At 32.9% G+C, this 13,665-nt stretch overlaps 1 protein-coding gene across 3 annotated transcripts in view; it reads left to right on the top strand.

Annotated features, from left to right (window-relative positions):
* TENT5D (terminal nucleotidyltransferase 5D) overlaps window positions 1-13,665 on the top strand; it is a 75,087-nt gene that overhangs the window by 3,387 nt on the left and 58,035 nt on the right. For 2 of the 3 annotated variants that reach the window (XM_074277594.1, XM_074277593.1), the window contains exons 2-3: window positions 4,483-4,550; window positions 8,533-8,585. The gene's annotated coding sequence lies outside the window, so the exon portion shown is untranslated. Of the gene's footprint in view, window positions 1-113; window positions 293-4,482; window positions 4,551-8,532; window positions 8,586-13,665 lie in introns of those variants that run through there. The other variant, XM_074277591.1, reaches the window with a different exon arrangement.

Genomic DNA, 13,665 nt, shown 5'->3' with positions numbered 1-13,665 from the left:
TCCCATAGTTCCTGGTGCTCTTGCCTTCCCACCCTTACCCTCTTCTGGCTCCTCCCTCTTTTTGCACGCGCTCCTTCTCTCTTAAATTGGCGCTTCGAACTTTTTTTTTCTTCAGTCGGGTTTTGCCTGGGTAGCTACTGCGTGTCACCCTCGCTCTCCGGCCTTCTTCGCCCTTCAGTTGCTCAGCATCACAGGCCTCCACCTGTGCCTGTCCAGATTCAACAGGGCGCTTTTCCCTTTTCTTCTGTTCCCTTTCCTCGATACAAAAAAGTCATTCGGAAGAAGAAGAAAGGTAGAGGTAGACCATTAAGTATTTTTCTTAACTTAGATGTAAATTAAAGACTGGTGGGGGGGCAAAAGTTGAGTCATCGGGTAAAGTTTGGGCAGCTAAGCCACCCACATGGGACGCGAGCTTAACTGGGAAGGGTCTGGCGTGATTCTCAGGAGAGGCCCATCGGACCTCGTGGCATCGGTGGCGGTGGTGGTAGCTGTGGCGGTAGCGTTGGTGATAGCTGTGGCGGTAGCATTGGCGGTAGCATTAGGGGGCGGGGGAGCAGCTCGCTCAGTTGAGGCCTAAGCGGGGACGCCACCGCAAAAAGGTCCCAAATAATGGCCCGAATTCAGATATCTTGAAAAATTCTCTGCCAATCAAACCATGTTATATTATTCAGCAACTTTTCAGTCAGGTCGGACCCTTGCTGATCCCATTTGGAGTTTGCTTGGCGGAAATATCGGGGTGGTTCGCCATTTTCTTATTCGGCGCCATTTTGTTGTTCTGCGATCAAACCATAGTGGCGCCCCCAAAAAGCAAAGAAAGATTCTGAGGATTTGCTGGCATTTTTTTTTTTAGGGATTTCTTGGTACTGTATCAGTGATGCTCTATTGTTTCTTAGGAAATTGGTCCAATATTGGAAAATAGAAATTGGGGAAAACGGGAGGCTCCTTGGTCAACGATCAAATGACCATTAAAATACAGCAGAAGTCAGGGTTGTCTGCCTATCAGGAGCCAGATTCACAAGAGAGATGAAATTTTGTTTAGTAGACTGGGTAGGAAAGTAAACATCACAATGCGCTTTAGGTAAATCACTCAACTTGTCTGGTACTCAGTTTCTTCATCTGTTAATTGAGGATATGGAATAGAGAAATATCGAAATTTCCCCTATCGTGGGATCAGAAGTGCTGGCTCCTAAATTGCCATAGAAACAACATCCATGGAAGTAGTACTTTGAAAATAATCTTCATGTTCTTCTCATAAAATTGTGTCCTCAGGCAGTTTGACTTGACTTTTCTTACTTTTAATTTCTTTTAGCAGAATATTTCACTATGTATTGAAGTTTATTTGATCATAGTTAATGTATTTAGATAAGCTGAATTTGTTTACTTTGGCATGTATTTGTTGATAAATCAAAACCAGTTCGAAAATTGATTGTATTAATTATCTAAGTTAAGACTTTGTGGACTAAATATGAACCTTTAATGCTTCAAAGATAAACATTTTTGACAATAATCCTTATAATAAATGCATTCTTGGGAAAACTTATATGAATGAAGCTATTTACATAATATTTTTAGTCTTTTTAGTACTATCTCATCCATTTCTGGGCTAAAATATTTATTTTTACAATGACAGTAAAACTTAACTTGGCAAATTTGACAAGGATAGTTATTAGTTCTGTACTTCTGAAGTAGAAGAATATTTTTTTTTCTATTTCTGAGACACTATTTTGGCATTAAGATTAAAAAAAACAAAAACAAAAACCCTCAGTCTTTCTAAGATTCCCAACATAGCAAAATCTACTTTATGGAAAATTCACATATAGAAAGGAAAGAAATGCTTTTTGACTACATTTTGTTGCTAGAATTTTGGAACCAAAGTTCCCATAGGTTAGTTGGTAGTGCTGTATATGGGTGATTCATAGTATAGTACTTTATTTTTTTTAATTATTAAAGCTTTTCATTTCCAAAACATATGCATAGATAATTTTCAACATTCACCTTTGCAAAATTTATGTTCCAATTTTTTTCCCTTCATTACCCCTTTCCCCCTCCCCTAGACAGTAAGTAATCCAATATGGGTTAAACATGTGCAATTCTTCTATACATATTTCCACAATTATCATAGAATAGTACTTTAACTGAAGAACTTTGGAATCCACCCAGAAGAAATTCTTGGGAAAGGATTCATGATACTATAAATGTATTAATAATGCTAAAGATTTGGATCAGTTATATTTGGAAATAATTTCTCCTTTTGTTGTATCACTTGATACCAGTAGGGAAATGGAAATATCAATTCAATGGATTAATTTACTTTCTGTTATTAATGTTTTTAATTTAAGGACAAAGGAAATAGAAAGCATTTCTATGTCATCACTTTCAAAGCTGGTTGGTCTAACCTTGGTTGTAAAAGTAGCATATTTTCTTCAGTTTCTAATTTCAGAAAAGTTGATTATAGCACCAAAGTTTTATATTGTCAAAAGTTTAAATTATGCAGTATATTAAAGAAAGATTTTGAAAGTAACTTTTAAGGATGATCTTGGAATACACTAATGATAAGTTTGTTTCATTAAAACCTTAACTTGGCATTCTGTGTATATATAAAACTTTTAATTTGCTTTGTACCATTTAAGTAGAGCAGAAACCTTAGAAATCATCTAGTCCAACCCTTTCAGTTTATATGAAGAAATTAAGGCTAGAAAGGTTAAATAACTTGACCAATTAGTATAGTTTGTAAATTCAGAACTGGGATTATAATCCATATATTTAAATTCCAAACATATCTTGCTCATTATTGTACCACAGAACTAATAGGGATTACATATATTAATCCAAATGGATATTTTAAATTTTGTGTGTGTGTGTGTGTATTAGCAATAGGCACATCCATTTCATTATTATATGTGGTGGTTGAATCTCTGCTGTAGTTTAGCCTTAACAGATTGAGAACACATACATTGGTACACACACATTCTCCCAAATAGGCACCTTCTTTAAATCCTATCCTTAAAACAGGGTAATAATAATTCAAGATAGGTTCTATATTTCAATTTGTCTTTTGCTAATATTAAGGCTGAATCTAAAGGTTTACCGAAAATAGTGTATCACAGAGCCACAATATAGATGAATTTAGAAGATTCGGGTATAGTTATTTTTCCTATGGAAATGCAAATAAAAAATTCTTCAAAGAATCCCAGTTACATATTTCCTGTGTTAGGTTGCAGTAAATTAGGTGAGTTCAAAGGTCCTTTCTAGCTCTACAAGTCTCACTCTAATGTGGATTCTTTTTTTACATCCACTGTAGAATGACAAGGCTATTAAAAACTTTGTAATCCCAAATGATAGTGAAGAAAAACAAAAGGAAGAAATTGAGGTTATAGTAGTGCTAGGCTAGTTTTCCCTTTAGGAGGCTGGAGAAGAAAGGGAAATTGAAGTCCTTGAAGATTCTTGGAAGGTATAGACTGAGAACTTTTTCTGTTTGTTGTAATAGAGATCACTCCCGGAATTTAGGAAAAAGGCGCCAGCAAGATGATTTAGGTAAACAAAGGCAAAAAAATTGCTAGCTTCACTCAGCTTTTTATTTAGCTTTTGGCTGGCAAAGCCTGGAAGTTCAGTTAAAGACAAGAGGAATGGATTTATATAGTTGTATTGTGTTACTTAGATAAGTCCTCACCTTAATTAGGAGGAAAAGAAATACAGAAAAAGGAACCTGAAAGTAGGAATTAAATAGGATTCCTCATTACTAATATGAGAGAAAAAAATAAATAAATAAGTGAGGAAAAGTCTGGATTAAAAATAGTACTTAAATCTTTATGATTTTAAAATGTCTAGAACAGTCTCTTTATACTTTTTTTGGAGAGGCACTTGGGGTTAAGTGACTTACTGAATCATAAAGCTAGTAAATGTCAAATGTTTCTTGCTGGATTTAAACTCGGGTCCTCCTGACTCCAGGGCCAATGCTCTACCCATTGTGCCACCGAGCTGCCCTCATATACTTTTAGTAGAGTTATCTAGAATTTTATTTTCCCTCTGCCATGAAACTTTTTTAGAAACTTGAATAATCAAATTGAAATTATATTTTTCTATCAGCGGAGCTTGACTGTTTCTTCTTAGGTGATATGATGAGGAAAAATAACCAAGCATTTTCTATTAGTAGGTATATCTTCACACTTGAGCATCCTTTCAGGTATTTTTGGATTGTGTATATGAGATATTGTGACATTCAATAAAGTGCTGATTATAATTTGCAAGGCTTGGATTCAAATCCCCCGCCCCGCCCTGCCCTCCCTCCCCCCCACACACACAGTGTGTGTTTCTCTCTCTCTCTGACCAGGAACATGTCACCAAAGTTCTCTGAGCCTTGAGCAACACTTTAAAACTTACCTTTATAACATGGTATATAAAGAATTTTCCATACAGAAATATTTGCTCAAAAAGAAACTCATTTACAATTAACTTTTTTTCCTTTCCTTTTATTATTTTAAGGTCCAAGACCTCTGATGAAGAAATCGTTTGTGTGAAGAACAATTTACATTTGGAGTGAAGACTATAAGGTAAAAATCTTGGAGAGACTTCATTATTCTATATTTCTAAAATTCCCACCCGATCCCATTTTTCATTGACCCCAAAACATAAACTTCAATGTCAAAGTACTGGATGGGATTTTTTTTTTCACAGTTTTGGTAGTAACTCTTTATCTAGATTCTGAAGATAAAGACCTTTTCAAGTTATTTCCATGAGTTCACTTACTTGGGCATTTGGCCATAGAAAAGTCTGACATGATTTTTATGTAGTTCATAAATCCCTTGAATTTTGGACATAAAACCTGTCTTTTATCATCTTTTCCAATTTAATATGTGTGAGGTAAAACCTCATAGTTCTTTAAATTTGAATTTCTATTATTAGTGATTTGGATAATTTTTTTTTCCTTTTTGAAAACTTCATATCCTTTACTTTTTTATCTATGAATGACTATTTCATACAGGGTGTTCTTTTAAATATAATATAATGTATGATCTTTTATTTAGTGATGTTTTAACTTATTAAAGTTTAATATTTATGCCAGTTTGTTCTGTAGTGGATAATGAAATTTTTATTAGAAATGTTTAACTAAAAAGTTTTTTCTAACATCTTTTCTTATTCTAGTTATCTAAATTGTAAAAGCTCTGCCATTTCATATATTTGAAATCATCCATTTTCTATTTTGTGATCTCTAACCCTTCTTTGGGGTTTGCTTATAAAAGGTACCTTCTGCTTCCTCAAAGTATTTTTAGGGACTTTTAAAGCATTTAGGTTGTTTATTTGCAAGGTGCTAATCTAAACTTATTTTCTGCAGAAAAGCTTTCCAGTTTCCCCCAAATTTCTTGTTAAATAGAAAAGCTTTCCTGTACTCCTTTGGGTACCTGAGTTTGCTGAACACAAGAGCTTTGGTGTTCACTTCCATTTAGGATTTTCTTAGCTACTGTCTTCTACTGATCTAGTTTTTTTCTACATTTTCCTCCCCTTATAATTTATAATATAGTTGGAAATTAGATAAAACTAGGTACCCTTAATTTCTTTTTTCACTGTTTCCCTTAAGATTGTAGATCTTTTATTTCTTCAAATGAATTGTTATTTTCTCTAATTCATTTAAGGAATAGCTTGCAAGGCCAATTGGTATGGTGCTAAATCTATACATTAATTTAGGCAATATTGATATATTTTTTAATATTGTGGGTAGCCCAAACATGAATATGGAATTCAATGATTGAATCTTCTTTTTAAAAAATTGTTTTGTATTTGTATAAGACTTAAGTATGATAGGCTAAATTTTACCTAAATATTTTATGAATTATAAATTGTTTTGAATAGAACTTCTTTTCCTAGAACTTACTACTTTTTTATTCAATTATGTTAATGATTCCATATTCTACTTTACTGATGCTATTGTTTCAATTAATTATTTCTGTGACTCCTGGTATTTTCTAAGTAAGCTATAATGCCAACCAAAAATGAGGATATTTTGTCTTCTTTTTGTCAATGTTTAGAACTTGAATTTTTCTCTTGTATTATGGTTATAGCTAGCATTTTCTTTTTTTCCCTTCTCAGTATTATTTTATTTTTCCAATTATATGTTGATAGTTTTCAACATTCATCTTTGTAAGATTTTGAGATCCAAAAATTTTTTTCCCCTTACTTCCCCCTGCCCCAAGTCTGCAAGCAATCTGATATAGGTTATGTATGTACAATCATTTTAAACATATTTCTATTTTAGTCATGTTGTGAAAGAAAAATCAGAATGAAATGGAAAAATCTGAGAAAGGAAAAGCAAACAAAAAAAACAAAAAAAAGGTGAAAACAGTATCCTCATTCAATCTCCATAGTTTTCTCTCTGGATGTGGATGGCATTTTCTATCCCAAGTTTATTGGAATTGTCTTAGATCACTGTATTGCTAAGGATAGCTAAGTCCATCACAATTGATCATCACATAATCTTGTTATGATCTTCTGATTCTGATATAGCTAGAATTTTCAATACTACATCAAATAATATTGGAGAGATTGGACATTTTTGCTTGGTCATTGTACTTAACTGGGAAAGCTTCCAAAACTTTTTTTTTTTTTTAAATTGCATATAATGTTAGCTCTTGGTTTTAAATTTATACCTTTGATCATATTAAAGGAAGATCCTTTCATGCATGAATATTATATTTTGTTGAAGGCTTTTTCTGTACTTGTTGATATAATGATCTCTATTTGTTCAGATGGTTACTTATGTTAATTACTTTCCTAAGTTGTCTTTACAATGTTGTCTACAATATTCCTTCTACAGATCCAGCTAGGCCAGAATGAATAATTTTTTGGTTTAGTTGTGTATATTTGTTAATATTTGGGAATAGCTAAGTGAAGTAGATAGAACACTGTACCTGAAGTAAAAAATCCTTGTGTCAAATCCAGATTTGACATGTACTAGCTGCATGACATTGAGCAATTTATTCTGTCTGCCTCACTTCATCTGTAAAATGGGGAAGAATAATAGTACCTAATAGTATCTACTTCCTAAGGTTTTTGTCAGGAAAAATCAGATAATATTTTTAAAGTGCATTTTATATTACTGTCAACTATTGCTACTTAACACCTTTGCATCAACCAATATTTGATAATGAAATTGGCCTATAACTAACATCTTTTTCAATTTCATCTCACTCTTCTTTGAGAATCAATATATATATTTACCTCATAAAAGTAGTTTAGTAGAATTCTTGCCTTCTTTCTTGATCATTAAAAACAATTTTTATAGCATAATTATTGTTTTTTAAATATAGAATTCACTTGGAAATCCATGTTAACCACATCGTCTCCCCACCCCCATCATCCCCTTTGGTAATTTACATTATGGCATCCTCTATTTTTCTTTCTGAGATTTGGCTAAGATTTATTTCTTATTTTCCTACTTTGGTTACTTTATTGTTTAGGTATTCATTCATTTCCTTTAAATTCTCAGCTTTTCCAATGTGTGGATGTTTGTTTGTTTGTTTGTTTGTTTGCTAAGGCAATTGGAGTTAAGTGATTTGTCCACGGTCACACAGCTAAGAAGTGTTGAGTGACTGAGGCAAGATTTGACCTCAGGTCCTCCTGATTTCAGGGATGGTGCTCTATCCATTGTGCCACCTAGCCGTCCCAGCTTTTCTAATGTTTAATTGTTTATAGTACTTCATGATAATTCTCTTTATTTCCTTTCTAATTTGTTGTGAATCTACCTTGTTTATTTTTTATTTTGGTAATTTGATTTTCCATTCTTTTTTAAAATCAAGTTTGTGGTTTATTGATTTTCTTAATATTTAAAAACAAACTCAAATTTATCATTTTTATATCTTTTCAATTTTTAATTTTGTTTATTTCTCCTCTGATTTTCTTGTGGATTTTATTTGGGGATTTGTTGTTCCTTGATTTAGTAAAATACCTGATCAGACACATTTGAACACACAATCCCAACACAGAGATGTCATTTTGGTCCTCTTTGAGAATGAAGACAACAACAATTATATCAATTACTTGGCTCTTTAAAACTTCTTTATGAACAATATGTTTACTATTTCTGCTTTTATATATAATTTCTGCATTTATGTATAATTTCTTTAGTACTTTGTACAGTGTTAACGTGAAACTGATAAATAGGTATATCTTTGAATATTCTTATTCAGAAAGTTATAAACCTTTGAAATCTGATTTTTTTTTCTAACACTCTGTTCACCTTGATATTTTTCTTGTTTGTCTTTATGTAAAATGAGTCTATATCTGAAATGGGGGGTATTAAAATTTTCTACAAATGTCAGTGTCTTTTTACAACTTTTTTAGCTTTGCCCTTGATTTAGATGCCACACCAGGGTACTTAGGTGATTTCTATTAGTATTTTCCATTTTTAATATTGCCTTCTTTGAAATTATGATTGCAACTCTTGTTTTTCTGGAATTATCTAAAGCACAGTAGGTTTTGTTTCAGCTTTGAATTTTTGTTATGTGTCTTTTATGTTCTAAATGTGTTTCCTGTTTGCAGGAAATTCTTGGATTTTGCTCTCATCTATTTTGCCAGTCCCTTTCATCTTACTGGTAAGTGTAACTGATTTAGATTTAAAATAACAATTGTTAACTTTGCGTTTTTCTTCATTTAATTGTTGTAAAGAATTTTTTGCAAATAAATGTTTCCATGAATACATGAGTTTTCTTTCTGCCATTACTTGGCAAGGCTCTCCTCTTCTGTATTGACAAGAGAATATTCTGCTCCATTCCTCCCACAGTCATATTGAGTAATATATGATCATAGATTATGGCTGAGAGGGAACTTGGAATTTTCTAGTCCAACCTCATTTTATAGAAGAAGAAACTGAGGTTCAGAGAATTTAAGGTCACATAAATAGTATGTGTCACAGATGGAATTTGAATACAGGTCTTCCTATTTGTCGTCTTTCTCCTGTATAGTTTAACAAAGAGTGAAAAGAAATGCTAGGAGAGCTGGGTAAATTCAGTGTTAATCCCTGATAAGGTGTCTGGGGTAGAAAGACATATAGGGGTCTTTCTGAATCAGTAGTGAAGAACTACAAGAATACAGGATAGGTGCGAACACAATTAGTGAGGTACTATAGGGGAGTTTGATATACTGAACATCACTAGGAGTAGTGGGTCTATCACAATGGGTAAAACATCACTTTTCTGGACCTTACTTTCTTCATTAATAAAAGGAAGTTGTACTATCTGATCTTCAAATTACATCACAGCTTCAAATCTATGATCCCATGATTCCAAGTTTTAGGAGATAGTAGCAACATGGAACTCATTTCTAATAGTGTCAATTTAAATTTCAATGAGGGTTTAGATAAATTTGTGGATGATATAGAGGGAAGTCAATAACTAAAGTAAAAATGGTAATATTTTCTTAGAACTTTATTTCTAACAAAGCATCATGGTTTGATATTACAGAAACTGAATTCTACAGATTCACACTTAATAATGAGAATTTTTGTTATCATAGAATTGAAAATTTACCATAGTTATTAAGTCTTCTTCATAGATACATGAAGTTATTAATGGGGAAAAAATCACCTGGATTTGGAGCAAGAAGATCTGGGTAGAATCCCAGCTCTGACACTCACCATCTTTCTGACTTTGGGAGAATAACCTCATCAGGCCTTAGTTTCCTCATCTGTAAATTGAGGGAGTTGGACTAGATAAATCTTTAAAGCCCATTCCAGCTATGAATCTTGGGGAATGCATCCTTAATGACTGAAATTGAAGTCATGGAAGCCAGTGATGCCACAAAGAATGTCTTTGTGCCATTGTCAGAGACAGTACATTTAGTTGGATCATTTATCTAAGCTATTGAGGTTGTGTAATGGTTAAAGTACTGGACTTGGACTTGGTAAAACTTGAATTCAAATCCTATTTTTGGTAGTACTTACTAGCTATGGTCCAGACAAGTCATTTAACTTCTCTCATACTCAGTTTCCTCATCTATAAAAAGGGGATAATAACACCTACCTCAAAAGGGTTGTTTGGAGGAGATAATATACGTAAATGAGGTAGTAAAGCACTTTGTAAACTTAAAAGTCTAATGTAAACATTATTATTTAGCCAGAAGAAAATGATATCATGAGCCTTTGTAAATAAATATATTGAACAAAAGAGTTTGTGCTTGATTTTACCTAAGGGTTAGGTCATAGTTTTGTTGCAACTTTCATCAATTTTGAATTTCACATTGTCCAAATATCCTAATTAACTATTGCTCTAGATTGAAACACATTTAAAAATTATGATTCCATACATTTGTTCATCTTCTAATATTGGTATTTGATAGTATAAGAACTTTGAGGAAAAATTTACTTATCAATCATGAAATTAGAAATGAATATATACAATTAAATTAAAATGTTGACAAAACTTTAATGATAAAGTAGGAAAGAAAAGAATTACTAAAAATATTACTTGGGGAGCTTTAATAAGTCAGCCCTTTGAGTACTAATTCCTAAATGACAGAAACCTACCACACTGGTATCATCAAACTCCTTAGCCCTTTATGGAACTTTTCATCTAGATAATCCTGTACCTTCCAGGATCAATAATGGCACACTGTTTGCCATTCAAAAGCCTTCATAGCTGATCTCTCCTCTGTCTTTCCAGTCTTTTCACATACTACTCTCCACCACCTTTTTGATCTCATGACACAGGCAAGCTATATCCAAGATTTATAGGAAATGATTACCAGAAGGAAGGTGCTAGAATTAAGAGGAGTTGGGGGAGATTTCCTAAAGAAGGTGGGATTTTTGTTGGGACTTAAAAGAAGCCAGGACTGTTGGTAGAATGAAAGAGAGCATTTCAAGCATCGAGGTCAGCCAGAGAAAATGCCCAGAGACAAGAAATGGAGTAGTTGATTTTTTTTTCCCCCCATGGAACAGCCAGGAGGCCAGTGCCACTGGATCAAAAAGCAAGTGGTAGAGACTGATAATCTGCATGTGGTGGGTTTGTCATCTAGGAATAAGTGCTTAAAGAAGTGACTTCTTGAGGCTCCTCAGTATTTTTAGCAATTCTTTTCTTTTTCCTCCTTTTGTATCTCTGCCATAGCACAATTCCTGACACATAATAGGTAATTTAATAAATGCTGATTGATTGATTGCTTGATGAATCAAGAACTTGAGACATAATATGGTCAAAGTGGTTGACCATATTATGTCTCAAGTTCTTGATTCACCTGAAAAATAGCTAAAATTTTATTTAATAAATTCTTCCCTTTAGCATCTGCCACCAGATTTTTAGCATTTTGGTTGCCTTTGAAACTTGAGAATGTGTTGCTATGATAACTGATCTTTGTAAAGTCTTAGAATAATAATTAATCAGAACCAGAAGTTAATTACTGACCATACATTAGTGGATAGGAAATTCCTGTCCCAACTTTATCCCTCTACTTTTAGGAACTCTGAATTTCTTAATTCTTTGGAAAAAGAAGTACTTCAAAGACCCCCAATAACCTTTTAATATTTCATATAGTTTTGCTAGAGAATTTTAAACTGAACTGTTGTTGAATAGATAGTCACAAAACAGCCCTAATTTTGTCTCCTGAAGAATATTACATATGGGGTTGATATTAGCCTTTCTAGGTTTTCATTCCATTGGGCAGATAATTAAGATGATATGAATTTGTGTAGAAGGAATGATCTTTGGGGTAAGAAAGTAAAGCAACAAACTTCCTTTCATAATCCTCTATGATTATCTTAGTAAAGAGAATATTTCCTAATAAACAGCTTTTAAACTTTCAAAAAAGGCATGGTTTTTGGATCTTGATTTTTCACATCTTCATGATATTATTTCTTTGAAAATTCTTCTGGTTTTGGTAAACTATAATTTGTCAATGGATTTTTCTTACTCTTCCTTTTGCTTTGTTTTTCTTCTCTCTAAACCCCACATTCACACACCATTCTTGTGCATTTCTTTTTAAGTTAGTCACTACCAAGGAGACTTTAAGGTCAAGCTTATTATGTATTTATAGTCTCCACAACTGTGAGAATGCTTTCTAAAAATATGAGAAAGGGGAGGGGGAAAGGAAAGGAAAAGGTATTGTTAAAAAAAAAAGACATTAGTCAGGGCCAGTTCAAGTCCTACCTTTGATACATACTGATTGTGTGACCGTGTACAAGTAACTTCTTGCCAGCACTTACTGGCACGAAACTCTCTGACATTGTAAATTTTAGACAAATTTCTAACCTGCAGCAATAAGGAGAATTTACACACTAAAGGAGCTCCCAATACCAATGGAATCACAAAAATAGATTATTTATTTACCTATCTTTGTACATAGTTGTTTGCAGGTTGTTTCCCCCATCAGATTGTGAAGCTTCTTGAGAGAAGAGATTGTCTTTTGCCTCAATATTTTTACATTTTACAGATGAAACAACATTGTTAAACTAGGTATCTGATGGCCTTTTAGGTTTTAGATTCTATGATTTTGATATATTCACTGACAGAAAATGTTATTAGATAATTATTTATATTTGTATTAATTATATTTTAGCATTATTTTTCCAATTGATTTGGTTTTAAAGCACTATTTGGTCGTGCATTAAAAGAAATGACAGCTATCTCAAAGTTGTGGGATATTAAAATAAATTTATAGAAGCTAACTGAATAGATTAGGAAAAAAAAACAAGATTAAGTTAGACTCTTAATCATTAACTTGCTTATTGGTTCACTTAGGGAAAATTACTGTATTTCTGCAGAAGCATCATACCTATATCCTGTCATTCTCTGTCTACAGCTATGGTATCACATTTTACTAATGTTGATTAACACAAAAAAGACTGTAATATCCTCATACTACTAAAGAGCTTATTAGGCAGAAACATAGTGAAGAAATTATAATAAGATTTGGATTCTGGGTGGTACTTAAAGGTGTTTTCTTTATTAATCTTTTTAAATAAATATTAAAATAACATTACTTTTTAAAATAGTCTATCAGGTGCCAGAAGACTTGGTAAGAAGAGTAAAGCTGGACCCAAACCAGAGTTGAAATCACACTGTCAGTTGAGATTTAGTTTAAAGATTATTTTGAGATATTGCAGTTCAGCACTTAGCTGATGAGTGAGTTCATTAATAGGGGTCATTTCTGTATTAATGCACATTCAACCCTTCCACACCTTATTAGAGATATGAGTTGCTCTGCTGAAAAAATTAGCACCTGGTAGCCAGTCTTCTGATGATGAAATTCTTTGAACTTAGCTAAAAAGGTCTTTGTATAACAGCCATTTCTAATGCTGGGTTTTTCTAATTTGAAAACTTTCCAGCTTGGAAGGATCTGCCCAAGTTTCTGCTTTACTGGCACAGCCTCAGAGAACTCTGGCTCAGCTCTACACAGCATGATGAAGATCAGAGTAGAGATCTGGGTCATTAATATTAGGAACCTAAAAAATTAATTAAAACAAGCACTTCCATGTACACAGTAGAACAGAGAGAGTTGTGCATGAAACTGCAAATCTCTAATTTATACTTTGCTTTTTTTAAAAGTACATAATAAATTTGACATCTTATTCCCAAAGCTATCTTCCTTTTTTTATTTTTTTATTTTTTTACTCATTCTGGTCTTCCTTCTGTTCACTTCTTTGCATTTTAAAAATAGTTTTCAGTGACTCCCTTTTCTTTTGGGGGG

Source organism: Sminthopsis crassicaudata, chromosome X, assembly GCF_048593235.1.
Source record: "Sminthopsis crassicaudata isolate SCR6 chromosome X, ASM4859323v1, whole genome shotgun sequence".
Classification (NCBI taxonomy): Eukaryota; Metazoa; Chordata; class Mammalia; order Dasyuromorphia; family Dasyuridae; genus Sminthopsis; species Sminthopsis crassicaudata.
The sequence above is the reverse complement of the archived record's forward strand: the minus strand, read 5'-3'. Positions and strand labels throughout refer to the sequence as shown.